The 17,833-nt window shown below is 38.2% G+C and overlaps 1 long non-coding RNA gene across 1 annotated transcript in view; it reads left to right on the top strand.

Moving 5' to 3' along the window:
• The window catches only part of LOC147822661 (uncharacterized), a 45,975-nt gene extending 36,939 nt beyond the window's left edge, over nt 1–9,036 (top strand). The window contains exons 3-4 of the long non-coding RNA XR_015445479.1: nt 1,115–1,271; nt 6,151–9,036. This is a non-coding gene — a long non-coding RNA (uncharacterized LOC147822661). The remainder of the gene's footprint in view (nt 1–1,114; nt 1,272–6,150) is intronic.
• Nucleotides 9,037–17,833: the final 8,797 nt, after the last annotated feature.

Genomic DNA, 17,833 nt, shown 5'->3' with positions numbered 1-17,833 from the left:
CTAGAATGTAAACACGTGGCACTTTCCTTGCCAATTAGCAGTCTTCAATTCACCTGCTGAATGAATGAATAATACTCTCATTAATAATTAGGAAAATGTGAGTGAGAGCAATATGAATACCCATCACAGTGGCCCCTCTTATCTGGAGGGGGGAACACACTCCAAAATCCCTAGTGAGTGTGGGGAAACACAGACGGTGCTGAGCCCTCTATATCTTATCATTTACTATACATATGAGTGCACACCTATGATAAAGTGTAAGATATAAATTAGGCACAATAGGAAATTAACAAAAACTAAAAGTAACATAATTACCGCAATATATTGCAATAAAAGTTATTTAAAACCTATGGATAATGTAGTTCTAGAATTTTCCATTTAATATTTTCAGATCACAAGTAAACACAGACAAGTAAAAGTGCACAATATGAAACCACAAATAAAGGCAGACTGTGGTGCATACTGATCATATGCCAACAATTTAAGTCTGAGCCAAGCATGGTGGCACCTGCCTGTAATTCTGGCACACTGGGAGGCTGAGTCAGGAAGGTCACACACCCTGAGCACCTAGGAAGACCCTGTCTCAAAATAAAAAAATAAAAAAAGTTGAGGCAGCAAGGGGTTGGGGATATAGCTCAGTGTGAAGGTCCTGGGTTCAATCCCAATTCAGCAAACAAAACAAAACTTAAGTCTGATAAAACCAAGGGTAATTAGAATATGCAACAGAATGTTTTGTATACCACTGCTGGGAGAATAAATTGGCACAAACACTTTAAAGAACATAATTCAGTCCTAACTAGTAAAGCTGAAGATGCACATACCCTTCCTTCTAACAAATGCACTGCTGCATGTGTATCCTAGATTCTAGGGTCTACAGCAACCCTCTCACAAGTACAAAAGGAGCCCCTGTAAAAATATTCACTACCATACTGTTCACAAAAGGAAACCTAGGTATTTGTCATTAGGAAATGTATAAACTGTGATAGAAGCATATAATGGAATAGTATTTAAAAAGCTAAAATGAATGACTAATCTATAATATAGTTAAATGACTATAGTTTAAAATTATAATGCTAAATGTTATAGTTTTGATCTTAAATACCTACTCTTAAAGGTTCGTTGTGAAGGCTCAAACACCAGTATATGGCTCTACTGGGAGGTGGTGGAGACTTCGAGAGGTAGGAAGAAGTGAGTCATTGGAGAGATGCCATTGGTGGGTACACTGGAGCCCTGACCCTTCCTCTTGCTGTCTGTTTCCTGGTTTCCATGAGGTGAGCACCCATCCCCGTGTACTTCCTCCATGATGTTCTGTCTCACCACAGGCCTAAAAGCAGCCAGGTCAAGTGACCATGGACTGAAACTTCTGAAACCATGAGCCAAAACAAATCTTTCCTCCTTTAAGTTGATTTATCTCAGGTATTTTGTCACAGTGATATAAAGCTGATTAACGCACTGAACTAATGAAAAGCAAGTTGCATAATGTTAATACAGAATAATATTGTACACTATGTATATCATTTGAAATACATAATGGAAAACAAAGTTATCTAGTGTATGGCTATACTTAAATATAATAGATATGTATCAGAAGAGCGGTTGTATCAGAGCAAGTAGAGAGAAAGAAAAAGACTCAGAATTACACAGGTGCTACAGTTGTATCCATTTTGCTTTATGTCTTTAAAAAAAAAGATCCTGGCAAATATCAAGATTCAATAGAAGTGAATGATAGGTACATGGGTATTTGTTATGTTGTTGTCTAAATTCTTCTATATACATAAAGTACTCATAATTTTAATGAAGCATGATTATATCCTACAGAAATTTACTAGATTAAAATTTCACATGTTCCAAACATAAACAACAAGGGCCAGCTTCTTCTAATCACAATGAATGGTAAAGCCACAAGGGCTTTTCTGAACTTGCACAAGAAGAGTATTAGCTGGTGCTTACACATTCAGTATTCACTCCAGCTTCCTTTCCTTAAAAAGGCCTTCAAGAGGCACATTTCTATTTCAATATTAATCATCTGTAAACATTACCACACAAATGCACTGCCCTAGGCAAGGGCTGTGAAATAAAAATGCAACTCAAAGTAGACACAGCAATAGGCACCAGGGCTCACGTGAGCTTATAAAATCACCAGTTGGTACCGATGAGTAATGTAAAAGCAGACAGCTGCTCTTTCATTTAGAGACCTGGGTTTCTGAATCACCTAACAAGGATATCTCTGTGTTCTCACACACTTTGCCAAAACCGGAAAGTGCCTATGTAAGTTCCAATAAGTAGAAAAATTCTCGATTATTTCTTAATTATATCAGTACAGAATGAAAATCCAGGATCACACTACAGTATAATCAGTAGGAAAACTAGCTGCAATGTCAAAAGAAAAGTTATGGAGTCATATACAATATAAAAATCAAATGTTTACACCACTGTGTTCTCTTTTGCATGGTGGGCCCACCCTCACGCTGTAGAATGTACTTCTTTTCCTACTTTTACTTGGCCCAAACTCGCTCTGCAGAACATGTTTATTTTCCTACCTTTAATAAAACTTTACTACCTTTTGTGCTTGACCAGTTCTTTGCTCAGGATAGAAAGAACCTAGAAACCACCTCCAGAAGGAGACTCCAGTACCCTAAAATCCAGTAACATATTTATTTGGCTTAGCCAGCCAGGGGAGTAGGTAAGGCCCTTTGACCACTTTTGTTTGTTTCTAAAATGCCACGAAGGGTTTTTTTTTTTTTCTATGTCTTTCCCTGTCTCTCTCCCCTAGGCTGGGGAACTCAGGAGACCCTTCTCATGGCACCAGGAACAGCTTCCTGGTGTGTGGGATGTGGGATGCAGGAGGGAGAGCACATGGCCCCTATGTTTCTCATAAGAGGCCTACAGGCCTCCTTCACGTTTATCTCCCCTTTTCTTTCTTTTTCCCATCTTTGCTTACTCATTGAAGATACAAGTCAGTAAAGAGCATCCAGAGGGCCTGTTACTAACCCAGTTGCAGAGCATATCGTTCAGGTTACCACTCAGAGGATCCAGAGTTTGGCATGCCTGTTTGACCTCAAGTTTCTGTCCTCCATGACATGGTACTTTGCTCAGCTTTCTCACTCATTTTGGTAATTTGGTCTCTTTCTGAGTGACCACCTATCCCAGTTTATTCCTTTTTGTGCTCAAAGTCTTGTCTGCACTTCTCCCCTAAATCAGTGGTGGTGAACCTTTTGAGGGTCCAAATTGCAACCCAAAACCCACTTATTTACCTCAAAGTGCCAACATTGCAATTAAATCTGAATACTGAGGTTTTAGTTTAGGAAAAAACAACTCATCTGTTAACATCTTTTGTCTTCAAAGAAAAACAAATAACCTGCATGCCATAGGTTCTCCACCACTGCGATGGACTTTTCTTTCTCAGGGCGCTTAGAGTACACTTCTTTTCCTACTTTTACTTGGCCCAAACTCACTCTACAGAGCCTGTTTCTTTTCTTACCTTTAATAAAACTTTGCTACCATTAAAAAGAAATGTTTAGCCAGTATATAAATAATAAAATTTGGATTAACTTCAGTGACCTCAATACAATAAACTTAATCTTACAGAAAGGATTGTCTTTGAAAATCTCAGATGTGAAGACTGATATATAACTTACCCGGGTACAGAGACATAAACTGACCTCAGTGGTATAATTGACAAGTGCTTTCCTTGTTATAGTACACTGCAGATACTGAATGACTGCCACCCACTAATATTTACATAGTATCTTTGTCTCTTTCTACCTTTTTCTTTTCTTTTTTTTCTTCATAGTACCTTTAAGAATCACAGGACAACAGGCAATGCAAGCCTGTGAAAGAGAACCATAGAGAAAATTAAAGAGTTGATGCCCTAGGTAGACATATGCCAAAAATGATACCTGCTACCTGGCTCCAACAACTCTAGTAAGCTCATCATTTTTATAAACTCTGTTAGTGGCTATGTGATTTGAATCATAAACAGCTTGCCATATTGGCACATGAGTTTTGGACACTCAAAGGGCATGTATGTGCTTTGAACACCAACACTCTGGGAGGCTAAAGCAGGAGAATTGCAAATTCAAGTCCTGCCTAGGCAATTTAGTGAAACCCTGTCTCAAATTTTAAAATAAAAAGAGCTGAGGGTGTACCTCAATGCAAAGGCCCTAGGTTCAAGCTCCAGTACTGGCGTTGGGGGGAGGGATTTTATCAGTACTGATTAAATAAATAATTTCCACAATTAGATATTGCTTGAAGGACACTCCAAACACATGCTTTTCTATCAGGCAAAATGATCTATTTGCTAAGGGTTGCCCTATCCATTCTGAAAAGTGTCTACACATTTGAAAGTCAAAGCCCTCATAAACACCATCTTACATTAGCATAAACATTCTTGCAACTGTCAACCAAAAAATTTCAAATTCCCTAGGACTTTATTTTAGCACTGAAGCCACATCTAAAGCTTGGGAAAACTCCACAGAGGGTAGGATAGGAAAGCTACAATTATATCTTGCCTGCCTTCATCAAATTATACGAGTGGGAGGTAAAGACATTAATTGAGACACTTATAAAAGAACCCACCATTAAGAGAGAATCCTGCACTCTGATATGCTAGGATCAAAAAAAGAAAAAGTCACATGTACCCCTAACCTGTGAATTTCACAGAGCACAGTGCATAGTTCCTGTCTCCTTGAGAAGAAATTTATGTATCTTTCTGGCTATCACCAAGGCAGTTATTATGATTTAATTAGAAGTTTTTATTCACTTTATTAATTACAGCGTTAATTATGTCTGCTTACAGTGAACCTGAACCGTGGGATTTGCAGAGCCAACCAATTATTTGTTTTTCTTTTTCTAAGTGAAGACGTTTTTCTGTATTCATTGGCATGGGTGTGTTTTATATTGTTCCTAATAAAGCGTCCAGTCTTGAAAGATTACTAGCATTTCCACTTGACTGTCTCCACTACAGACAGTACCCCTGTTGCATAGCCACATAAAGCTAATGTTGAACAATTCTGCTGGAGAATGTTTTGATTCAATGTGTCCTGCATAGTTCATTTAAAATGCTGTTAATACCTAACAACTAATTATCAATCACAAACACTATTGTTTCAGAATTGAGCTATCTTAGAAGTCCTGACAGGAAGCATTTGAGAAATACATTGAAAGGAAAATTAGGCAAGAGGTAGGCATGATTAGTGAGCCTTATTTTTGTCCTTTTTACTTTTTATCTAGTATATTTACCTGGAATATCACTTTGTAAATACTTTAAGGACAAAGGCTTAAATTTCCAGCTCTTTAAGGTCCCCCACTACAAAATTAAGATGTGAAATCCAAGGACAATCAAAGGCTAACTGCTAGCCAATCTCCGGGACTCCAAAGTTTTGACAGCCCTCACTGAAATTAATGTCCAAATATTTAGCACCACCTAGTGGTAAGTTTATTTTTTAAATTGGAAAAAAAATTTTGAAATGCAAAAACCTCAAATCAGTTAATATTCTAAAAATCAATATCCTATGTTCTTGAATTTTATGTATGAAGTTTTTTACAATAAAAGAACAGAAAAAAGAGAGGCGGGGGAAGCCTCTGAAAGCAGCCTGCCTTGTCTTATGGAAGAATCTAAACCCACATGCTGACTCATTCTGGCCTGAGGTTTCAAACATAATTTCTGGTAACATCACAGAAAGAAATGCCATAGAAGCCCTGATCAACTTTATAAAAATGCAGGGAGTCTCATATACATAGGGAGGGTAAAGACATAAGTTTATAGTTTAATACTCAATGTTCACACTGACTTTGCAGTATTTTCTCACAACAGGTCCATTGGGTGGGGGTTGGATGGTAAAAATTCAGTTTACAAATGTAGTGAGTTAAAAAAAAATGCCACAGCAATACTGTCCTCTGCACCCCAAGCAAACAAAACCCTACTAGGTACTCTGTGAAGAACCAGCTACATCTTGGGTCACTGGCAACAAACAAGGGGGCCCTTGACTCACAGAAATGAACATGGACTAACATATGATTTTGTCAGCAGCAGTAATGAGTATATATCGACAAATCCTGCCTATTGTATGTGTTTCTGCCTACAAAAGAAAGCAAGCTACAAATAAAAGCAATAAAGATTACTAAAATCTATTACTTTTCCTTTCACAGATCCACAATCCACTGAGAATTTAATTTGGCTATGGCATGAGACAGAAGTCCTGATTCACTTGTCATGTATGAATATATACAGCGATCCACCACCATTTACAGGAATACACCTCCACTGTTCTGTATCCCACTGGTTTCACAAGTTAACTATGTAAACCAGGTGTGGTGGTACACACCTGTAATCCCAACACTCTAGGAAGCTGAGACAGGAGAATGGTAAATTCAAGCCCAGAGTGGGTTACTCACAGTCATAGCAAGAATTTATCATGAAAAAATAAAACAAAAAAATGGGTTGGGGATATAGTTCAGTGAGAAAGCCTCTGTGTTCAATCCCTAGAACTACAAAAAATATACTAAAAAATAAAATGTATATATCATAAGAGGTAAGAAAAAACATTTTTAAAGAGGCATGAGAAAGATTTATTAGAGGACTATATAGAACACATTCAAGAGCAGAGAATGGGTGCTCCAAGAAATGAGGATCAGTAAAATATATTCAATTCATCCATATTTCCTTAAATGCCCTAATAAGCCCTTATTCTTAGACTTAGTTCGGTCACGTAGTGGACAAGGACAAGGACGCTGGAAAAAGACTCATTCCACAGATAAGTTTTCTCAAACCTGGGGAGCCAGCAGGTTGAAAATAACTAAAGAATAATACAGACAGGGGAAAGGGTAGGGGAAAGGGGTGGGGAGGGAAAGAACAAGTGTAGATAAAGTACATGGCTGGGAATAGATGTGAATCCTGGATCCCAGGCCATGGAACAGGGAGGGAGGGAGTCCTGAGAGTTAGGAATAAAAGCACAGCGTCTCAACTGGAGTGACTGTCTCTGTATGGGCACCACTCTTACAAGAGTTTGGATTAAAAGCCTCAGTCTCACTGCCTCTGGAGTCCAATTTCTTTCTTTCTCTTTTTGGAGGAGGTTCTGGACAGATGAGATCATTTCACACAACTGGGGCCTCAACTGGGATATTCTGCACCTGCGTGGCCTGACGCGTCCCACCCCATTTTTGTGTGGCCTGCTCTGCCTGGATACTCCATCTCCTCCTGGAAGCCACAAAACATCCGAGACTGTTCTGAAGTCAGCAAAACTGACGCAGAGGAGATAGAAACAAACCACGGCAAATGAGTCATCTCAGGCACAGGGCAAGTTAGAAATAATCGGATAAGGTCTTGCCTTGTTGGTTGGGTGACGTTCTCTGGAGGAAGTTGAGAGTGCGTGGTTGAAACGTGTCCCCGACAAGCGATTCTCAGGAGTGCACAAGAAACCTCTATTCTCTTTAAAAGCTGTTATAGGTAGACACCTGCAGTAGGGCAGGTTGGAGCCTTGACAAAAAGAGGAGCCACTAGGGCCCTGGTAAGGAGGGTTAAGCACAAAAGAAGACCCGGGCAGAAGGACTTCTTGAGAATGGGGAACAGTCTAGGCCTAGGGAGCCAGGGAAAGGAACCCTGGAATTCTCTCTAATAGTTCACTGGGAAAAATGCTTGAAAATTGGAATGATAGTTTTCAGATCAAGGCTAAATATTTCTTAAAAGATGATTAAATATTGTTGCTTCATTTGGGCCAGAGATCCAATCAAAGAGCTCTCTGTGTTTTGCCTCAAGTTTGGATCTGATGAGGACTGCGTCTGTCAAGCACTAGTCCTCTTTGTAAATAATAAAACCGCAGCCTCACAAGAGGAGAAAGACTATGCCATCTCCTGGCTTCCAGGGTCAACACCAATGTTTCTTCTTAAGGATAAAGAGAAAACTCAAAATAAAAATCATGGGACCCTTTATCTTGTTTGCCCCACTCTGCGCACAGCCACATGAGGGACACCATGAAGGGGCAGGAGCTCAAGCAGAGGAAAAACAACTCCCAAACTAATGATCCTAAACAGGTAAAAATAGTCAAAAGAAAGGACTTGAGACAGACTTTAGAGATTAGGATGGGATAGAAAGAGACAAATGCCTGGGTTGAATGGGCAAAGTTTTTAGTGTAGGCTCTTACACAACAAAAATGACTGTGATGCATGTACCATGGCAAGGCCGCAAGCACAGGTGGCCCCTTTCCCTTTAGGATGCGACACTGAACGTGATGCATCATGGTCATGATGGTGGTCTTATATCAGGACAACGATACTTGGGAAAATGAGACCTGTACGAGTCGTTCGCTGCTGTTCCATGTTGCAAGAGATGGACCTGAAGGAGGTCCCTCCCTTCTCTGCAGGGAATGTGTTACTCTTCTTGCCTCTCTAGGCAGGGAGAATGATTTATTGAAGCCATAGGAGACTTGACTACTGCACTCACGCCCTGAATGTCACAGGTGGGCCACATAATTATTCACCCTTTACCATTCCCCGGGCTGATGGCTGGTGATATGTGGGAAAAGAAGCCTCTGTAGTTTATTCCCTCCAAATTGGACCAGGACATGTGCCTTAGTCCAGCTGGCCATTCCCTTCGCCTCAGCATTCCATAAGCTCCCAAAACACAAAAGGCTTCTTGAACTTAAAGATCCTTACCAGGATCTCTCAACCCCCACATATATATTGATTCATTTGGGGTACCCAGAGGAGTCCCCAGTGAATTTAATGCACAAAATCAGATAGCTGCTGGATTCGAGTCAGTACTCTTCTGTTGGTCCACTATTAATAAAAATATAGATTGAATAAACCATATGTACTGTCCAATTTCTGGGGGGTTTTTTTGGTCTGGACAAGATCATTTTAGATAGATAGATAGATAGATAGATAGATAGATAGATAGATAGATATAGATATATCTGATTCTTTATTCTGCTCTATTGATCTACTGAACCAAGAATGTAGTACAGTATATCCTTGCACCAACACTGTCTTTATTAATCTATTTTGTGAATTCTTGCTGTCTGATAAAACAAACTGCTTAGTCCCTGAAGATTGCCTGGGCTTTTCTTTGTTTTTTATATTTTTAATATAGATTTATCTAATAATGATTTGACAACTCTGGTACTAAATGTTGTTCAGGAAAATGAAATCACCAAGTGATTTCATGCTTGGGAGGCTGAGGCAGGAGGATCATCATTAAGTTTGAGGCCAGCCTGGGCTACATAGTTCAAGGCCAGTCTGAACTACACAATGAAACTCTATCTCAAAAAAAAAAAAATAAATAAGTGGTAAGCAACCCTAGAAAAAGTGTGTCACTTGCCTGAGGTCAAAAGAGCAGAGGACCTAGATCTGAAACCCAGGAGTATCTCTTTATGCAAAATGCACTTTTTTCACTACAATGTCCTGCATGCTTAAACTTATATGTGTAAAAATGTTAAGCCTAAACACAGAAATACCTAAATGTAAAAATAACAATGAGGCATTATTTTAATATCTGTTCAATTTTGGGAGGTTGGGGTGGTCTTTTTGGTTTTCATTTTTTATGGTACTAGAGATGAAACCCAGGGCCTCATGCATGCTAGGCAAGTGCTCTACCATTGAGCTAACCCCAAGCCTATTCAACTTACTACAGGTAATATTAAGATGATGAACACTGCCAATCATCTTAGTCCATTTTGTGTTCCTGTAACAGGATACCTGAGACTGGTAATTTGTAAAGAATAGTGATTTATTTCTTACAGTTCTGAAGGCTAGGAAGTAGAAGACTGAAGGGCCCACAACTATCAAGGGCCTTCCTGATATGTCATTTCATGTCCAAAGGTAATGAATAAGAAACCAAGAGAGGGCCACTATTTCATGTTAATAAGAAACTCACTTTCACAATAACAAATTCATTCCCCTGAGGAGAGCAAGTGACAAGCAACTCTTAAAGTTTCCACCTCTGGACACTGCTGCATTGAGGATAAGGTTCTAACACAAGACCTTTGGGGGACAGATTCAAACAACAGAAGTAATGCTGGGAAACTTATCAGGAGGCTAGAACTAAGCAGCAGTAAAAAGTGAAACTTATTAGTTCTAAAAACTAATAGTAATTACTACTAGTAAATGTACAGGAGAAGTTGGTGTCCTAACAGATTGATTTAGTTACTGCCTGGTGAAAAACCCAATTGTTATAAAACACGAATCATGTCTCCTGCCATCGGAGAACTCTGAAGAGATGAAATGGACAGAGCTTTGGCAGGTAAAGGGGAGAAAAAATTCACGGATAGTTCCCAGACCTCTGGCTTGAGCAAAGGATGCTCATAAACAGGTTCTATATTTCTTTCACAACTAGGCAGTGTGGTAAGTGCTTAACATAAATTATCTAACTTTATCCTCACAACTACAGCAGGTATTATTGCTGACCCAAATTACAAGTGAAAAGAAATTAGATTGGAAAAGGTTAAATAACTTGCCCCAAGTCAGAAATTGGATTTAAGACTGGATTTAAGACCTTCCCTGGAAACTCAGAGGCTAAGTCTTTTCCACACAGCACATGATATTTGTTTGACAACTAAGCTGAAAGACTCAATTTTGCACCACAGAATTGACAAGTGATACTAAAACAACAGCCAGGGAGCTGCCAGGGTTTCATTGTGATTAAATGCAGTTAAATCACGTGGGCACCTTTTGACATTACTGCCTGGAGAGTCACTTTTAAAGCATTACTGCATTCATTGGGTTGTTCTTAAATTATTTTTAGAGATGCCAGACCTTTAATACATGTTAGAGAACTTGCAGTATTCACCACACACTTTTTACAGCTTCACTGCAGTGACAGCAGAAACCTTACAGTTTGGTTTTTCTAAGAAAAATTGAAACGAGGCACTGTAGGTTCATAAAAAGGATCACTTGGGCAGAAAAAAAATTCTTCACATACAGAAAGCAGGATAACTATATGTAGGGAAGAAATGTTCCCACTTTATTATATATTCATCAGATCATATCACTGACACTGGGTAACACACTTTATAAGAATGATCAACAAGACTAGAGTTATCAAGGAGTAAGATTTAAACGTGGATTCCTGGGCATTATCTATAAAGTTTCTGATGTATTAGGTCTGAAGTGAGGCCTTCTTTTTAAGAAACCTTCTTTTTTAAAAGCTTGTATTTTTATATGTATCAAATACACACAAGACCATATAAAATATACATGTGAATATGGAGAACTAATATAATAAACTCTATGAATCTACCCTGTCAAAATACATTTACCAGAACCTTAGAAGCTCGCTGACTCCATCACCCTCCCTCTGCTGAGTTTATTATGCTGATTTCTGTATTAATCATTTCCTTGCTTTACTTATTAATTTTACCTCTACTATGTAACAATATATGTACCTAAATAATACATTTTTAGTTTTGAAAAAGTGAAAAGAAATCAGAAGCCTAGACACACAAAGTCAGTGGTACCCTTATAAATGAAGGTAGGACAGAGTAGTACAGGGAAAAATCTGAACAAAGCCTTTGCGACAGTCCAATTTCAGCATCTCAGAAAGTTAACACATTTCCTCTCTCTGAAAAAGTTGCAAAGGCATGAGTCCTGGAAAACAAGTCAAGCAATCATCGTGAGGAGCAGGACACTGCTATGGAATGAACAGCAGGGTGATAGGCAGGAGAGCAAGCTACTACTGTCCATTTCTTGTTTATAAGTCCACCATGGCTACCTGCAAGGACAAGCTCACCGAGAAATTCTGTCCTCGGGTTAAAGACAGAACAGTGACCAAAACAAACAAACAAACAAAAAGAGACAGAACAGTCAGAGGAAGCAGTTTGGGAATTACTGCTCTTGACATGTCTACGTCTTGACTCACAGCCCTCCAGTCTAGAGTGGTTGCCTTCTTCATTGGTAACACAGTGGACATCTTGACATCTCTTTGGCACTGTTCTGGGGATTCCCCTCACCTCCCTTCTGGGTTAGATCTGTTTCCTGTATCCCATGTCTTCCTCTTTTTTAGTTTACTTTCTGCTTGGTGTTTCTCACCCTCCAATTCCTTTTAATAAACAGGACAGAGAGCCAGCCATAGCCATTGTGGCACATGCCTGTAATCCCAGCGTTTGGGAGACCGAGGCAGGAGGACCACTGGGAGTTCAAGTCAAGCATAAATTATATAGCGAGACCCTATCGCAATCAATCAGTCAATCAATCAATCAAATAAAAAGGATAGGGGAAGTAAATGTCTTGAGACTTTGCATGTCTAAAAATACTTTATTCTAACTGACCATAATTTGGCTATATATACAGAGTCTGCCAAAAAAATGTATAATCGGGAAAAGAAAAAGTTGTATAAATATTTTACTACTAAATTTATTGAAACATCATCAGATTAGTACAAGTTACTTGGGCTTCTACAATTACAAAAGGTGCTCAAAGTGGTGGCCATTAGCTTCTAGACATTTGTTAGTACAACAAACTGCTGAAGTGTGTATACATGTTTTTGGTGAACTCTGTATAATTCTAAGTTTAAAATTATTTACCTTCAGAATTTTAAAGGCATTGGGCTATGGTTTTCTCTCCAGGTTGCTGCAGAGAAATCCAAAGCCATTCTGATTCAGGATCCTTCATTTGTGACTTTTTTTCACACTAGAATCACCTCTTTGTTACCCCTCTCCCCAGCCCCAGTGTCCTAAAATTTCCTAATAAAGGGAACTAATATAGGTATATTACCAAGGTACATTACTCAAATAACTTGTAATCTTCAGGTCTTTCCTTAGTGATTACGATTGGAGGACTAAAAGAGCTTATAAGTGAACTTGTGGTTGGGGGTGGATGACTAGGTGTTTAAAAGAATCCCCCGAGGTCTTTTCTCTGGGGCTACCCAGAAATCCCCAAGAATACAGCAAGCTACCAGCATTCTGTGGGCTTGTGGGAATTGGGGGCGAGGAGGTCATAAGGGCTACTGTTCTCTGACTCAGATGCATATAATCACTTTCTCCTCTGTTTTTAGATTGACAGCAACTACATTTCTTTCAAAATGCTGAACAGATACTAATGTTTGAGATTTGGGAACAAGAAAATTTAGATTTCTAAAACAAAATCACAAGTTATTCTGTACTTCAAAGGTGTTTTAAAATAATGATGAATGACAAAACAATAAATAGTGAATCATTTTTCTGTGGTATGATTATACTAAAAGTTTCAAAAAAATTTTTGGAAAAAAATAAAGCTGTAATAATTACTCCATAGCTTGTTATTATTACAATCTAATATACCCTAATAAGATTATATACCAAGAAAACAAGAAAAAATTATTTCTGATATAGACATTGGATACCAGAAGACATTAAAAAAGAAATATTAATACAAAATAAATGCCAAATTAAAAATCATAAAAACTGAAAGATAATAACATATTTAGAAGCTATCATCCCCCCCCCCCAGTACTTGGGAATCAAACCCAGAGGATATTCTACCACCGAAGTACATCCCCAGGCCTTTTCATATTTTATTTTAAAACAGGTTTCCACGAAGTTGCCCACGTTGGCCTCAAACTTGCCATCTTCCTGCCTCGGTTGCCCCGTGATGTCAGCAGAGCTGACACACGCAGAATCTACACACAGACGTGTATTCATCCATAGACTCAGTTGGAGTTGAAAACTGACCATACAATATGTTCCAAATAGCTACGAAAATGTTCCTATGGGCCACAAACTTTAATATACTAATAAGCATTTTTTATTATGTGAAATGCGTGTTGGCTTACAAACAGGTCTCTCCACATCTATTCTCCCCATCCCCTCCAATCAAGAGACAAAGAGGATAACTCAGTGGCTGGAGCACAGTAAAAAAGGGGAAAGTAGCACAAAATAAGTTGTAATTGTAAGCAGATGCCAGGTCACAAGGTGGGGATGGAAGAATGATGTAGGTCAGGTAAATATTTGAGTTTATTCTAAGTATAATGGTAAGCAATAGAAGAATTTCAAGCAAGAGAGTGATATGATGAGATGCTATGTTTTTTGAAATGGCTGTTGTATGAAAAAGAGAGGGAATAATACATCTTAGCATGCCAGTTGAGAAGCAAGCAGTATCCAAGTGAAAAATAATGGTAGTTTGGATAGAATGATAGAAATACCAATGAAGTGACCACACTTGAGAATATTTAGGAAGTAGAATCAAGAAAATGTTGAGAGGTCTTGAAGATGTCCCCAGATAACTCATGTGCCCACTTCAATAAATGGCAGTCGCAGTCCCTGGGGAAGTATACACTGCCAGACATAAGTTGCTTACACTGTAAAGAAAAGGGAAGCTCTTTTCTAGATGGGTCAGGTTTGAAACCTGTAAGTCATCAAACTGTGAATGTCTCACCAGCATCACCTCCCACTAAAATCTCCATTAAAGCTTTAACTCAGGACACTGGCAGCTGAGTGGACACATATTCCATTTGCTGATTAATGTTACCAGTTGCCAGAGATGCTATAGAAGATGTGGTAGAGAAGACTGGCACATAAATATCTGAAGCAAAAAAAATCTGATCAGATTCTATGACTCACCCATTTATCCATAACATGAATTACTCTTACCACATCGGTTAACTCTACAGAAAGTTAACTCTGCAAACCATTAAAACCATTCAAAAAAACACAAATGTATAAAGGGATACTTTTTAGTCACGGAATGTTTTGCTAACAACATTATAAGAATTGGATATATTTTAGAATAGATTCAAAAAATAGATTCCAGAGTTAAATGTCAGTTCCTACTTAACTGTCTTATTGATCTAACATAAAAACAGTAATCAGTTGCCCCTGACAAGAAGCCAGTCCTCACTGATGGCCTATGATAGCACAACACTGCCGCCTGCTGGAAGACATTACTAGCAAACTTTTTATTCCTAATCACTTTTTTGGGGGGGTGAGGGGTGACGAAGACACTGCTTGATTTTATCCTTTGTAGGCCATCACGCGTAGATAAAACCCCAGTAAAGAGGAAAGACAGGGATGCAACTTCGCTATTTTCCAAAATTAAAAAGCACAAAATCTATTTACTTTTTGGTTTTGGTTACTGGGATGAGGGGAAGGTGTGACCATGCAAAAGCACCAGGGAGCTTTTGAGGGGTGGCAACTTTCTGTATCCTGACTGCAGAGGATTACACCACTCTGTGCATGAGTTACAACTCAGACTACGTTACACCAAAGGAAAGAGTTTTACTCTATGATGATGTTTAGAAAGACAAAGAATTAAAAGAATAAAAATACTTCATGCCACATATTTGCAGAAAGAAAGGAACATTTTTTTAAAAGTTACTGTGTGTTTTGTAAATAAAGAGACGAAGAGAGGTTGAAGGGGGGGATGAGAAAAAAGAAGCAAGATATATCATGCACAGGTACAAATTCCCTATGATGAATCATGTATATCTAAAAAGTACAATAAAATGTTTTAAAATGCAAAAAAGTTACTGTGTATAGTATTTACTTAAAATTCAACACTTATGGGGGGCGTCATGGCACATACCTATAATCCCAGCTACTTTACAGGCTGAGGCAGGAGGACTGCAACTTTGAGGCCAACCCAGGCAACTTACAAGACCCTGTCAATCAATCAATCAATCAATTAATAAATAGGGCTAGTGCTATCACCCAATGGTGGAGTCCCCCTAGGTTGACTCCTCAGTACTGGGGAAAAATTTAACAGTTTTACAATTTATAGCTCAAAGGCCTGAGGCCCAAATAAATCAGAAAGGTTATACTATGATTTTAAATATGGACATAGAAGGGTTTCAAAAGAATCCCAAGGTACACAAAAATTCCTAGTACAGGAAGATCTGATGAAAGAAGGCCTTTTTTATTCTACTGTGTTTTGTTTCCCTCACAAAGCTAGGGCATAATCTGGCAAAATTGGGTGCTTAGCATTTATGTAATCTTAGTATTTGCTGGGTGTTGAGGAAGTCACATAAGAATCTATGTGATATCAAACTTCCAAGAGATCCAGTGTACACACCACCCATGGTGGGACCTTGACAGTGCACTGGTCGGTGACAAATGTCATAAGGTGTTAAGAGGCCCAAGACCACAAGAAAACAAAAAGGTAAAATCCAGATGAAAAACAGACCCAAACAGAGAGCAAAAGATATATTAACACATTTGTTCCTCCCATCTCTGCTGATAACATACTTGCTGTTTATAATTGATATGGGCTGTGACAGTAACTGGAAGCTTTTGAAATACATGTCAACTGAAGAAAGAGGGATTAGAGGGTGGACCCCCCAGCAAAAACCTCTCTGTTGTTTGTCCTTAGAGCTTAGTCATTCTGTTCCCAGTATATGGCAGGCAATAAGAGATCTTAGTATTCTAAATTCTGCTTTTGCCACATTGTCTCTGTTTTTCTACATTTCTCTGTAATCCCAGGAAGGTCACACCTTTGGAGAGGAATCCCAGGAACCACAATTTAACAGTTCCAACAATAGGAGAATAGTTGGAAAAGGTAAAGTCAAAATTTACTAACAGTCATTTTCCACTCCACTATTTAATGACATGACTACCTCTGCTTTGGGGAGGATAAATTTGCCTGTCAGAAGGAGCAGTAGTTTCAGCATACCAGAGTAACCGTCACAGATTCCAAATGGATCAACACTATGATACAACAGCAATCCACAGACCTTTGGATTGCTCACACAGAGACCAAAATATACAAGTTCTCAAAGTTGGCTCCACTTTAGAGTCTTGTGGTAAGTGATATTAAAAAAAAAGAACCCAAAACACAGAAAGCATTAAGGGAAAAGAAAAGGAGAATCTGGATCATAAAGACATTTAGGTCTTCAGAAACTATCCAGGTAAATCTTTTTGTCTGAATTCTAATAATTTTAAAATTCAAAAGTTTTCCTTCAGCTAGAAAATGGCTCTTTGAATTTATATTTTTAGAAAAGTAAATGTGCTAATATGGATATGCCTAAGTTACATGATTCATTTAAATATCATATTTTATGTGAATACAAAAAACATTGAGGCATATTGACAGTTCCCTCAAAATTAAGAGTTCTCTAATCCAGGAATTCCACTTGTAGATATGTATCTAAAAGAACTGAAAGCAGGAACTTAAGCCAGTATTTTATACCAATGCTCATAGCAGCGCTGGTCACAAGAGCCAAAAAATGGTAACAATCCAAATGCCTATCCACTAACGAAAAGATAAACAAAATGTGGTATATATTGCAATGGAATATTAGTCAACCTTTAAAATGAAGGAAATTTTGACACATGCTACAGTATGAATGAACTTTGAAGTCGTTATGCTAAATGAAATAGACCAGATACAAAAAGACAAATACTTTATGACTCCATTTATATGAGATACCTGGATTAGTTACATTCATAGAGACAGAAAAGAGAATGAATAGTGGTTACTAGGGGTAGAAAGAAGGAAGAATAAAGATGTATTGTTGAATGGGTACAGAGTTCCAGTTTGAGGAAAGTAAGAGTATTCTGGTGATGAAAGTGGTAATTGTTTCATAACAATGTAAATGTACCTAATGCAACCAAAATGCACATTTAAAAATGGTTAAAATGATAACTTACGTATATCTCAACACAATTGAAAATAATAATAATAAACACTGACATGCAAACACAGAGTCTAAACCAGGCCATGGGAAGGAAATCAAATCTTGGACATTATACAAATTTCCCTAGGGAGCTATTTCTTCAGATTTTCATAATTCCTAGTACTACTCAACTAATGAAATGAGAAAAACAAACATCAAAACAAAGTTAACAGGATTTTATTAAACTATTTTTCCCAGCATGTTCCAAACAATAAAGACCAGAATAGTTACACTCAAGCTCTGCACACATTAAATCTT

The sequence above is a fragment of the Heterocephalus glaber genome, unplaced genomic scaffold (genome assembly GCF_053883595.1).
Source record: "Heterocephalus glaber isolate CG9 unplaced genomic scaffold, H.glaber_assembly_v1.0 deba00001610, whole genome shotgun sequence".
NCBI classification, from domain to species: domain Eukaryota; kingdom Metazoa; phylum Chordata; class Mammalia; order Rodentia; family Bathyergidae; genus Heterocephalus; species Heterocephalus glaber.
The sequence above is the reverse complement of the archived record's forward strand: the minus strand, read 5'-3'. Positions and strand labels throughout refer to the sequence as shown.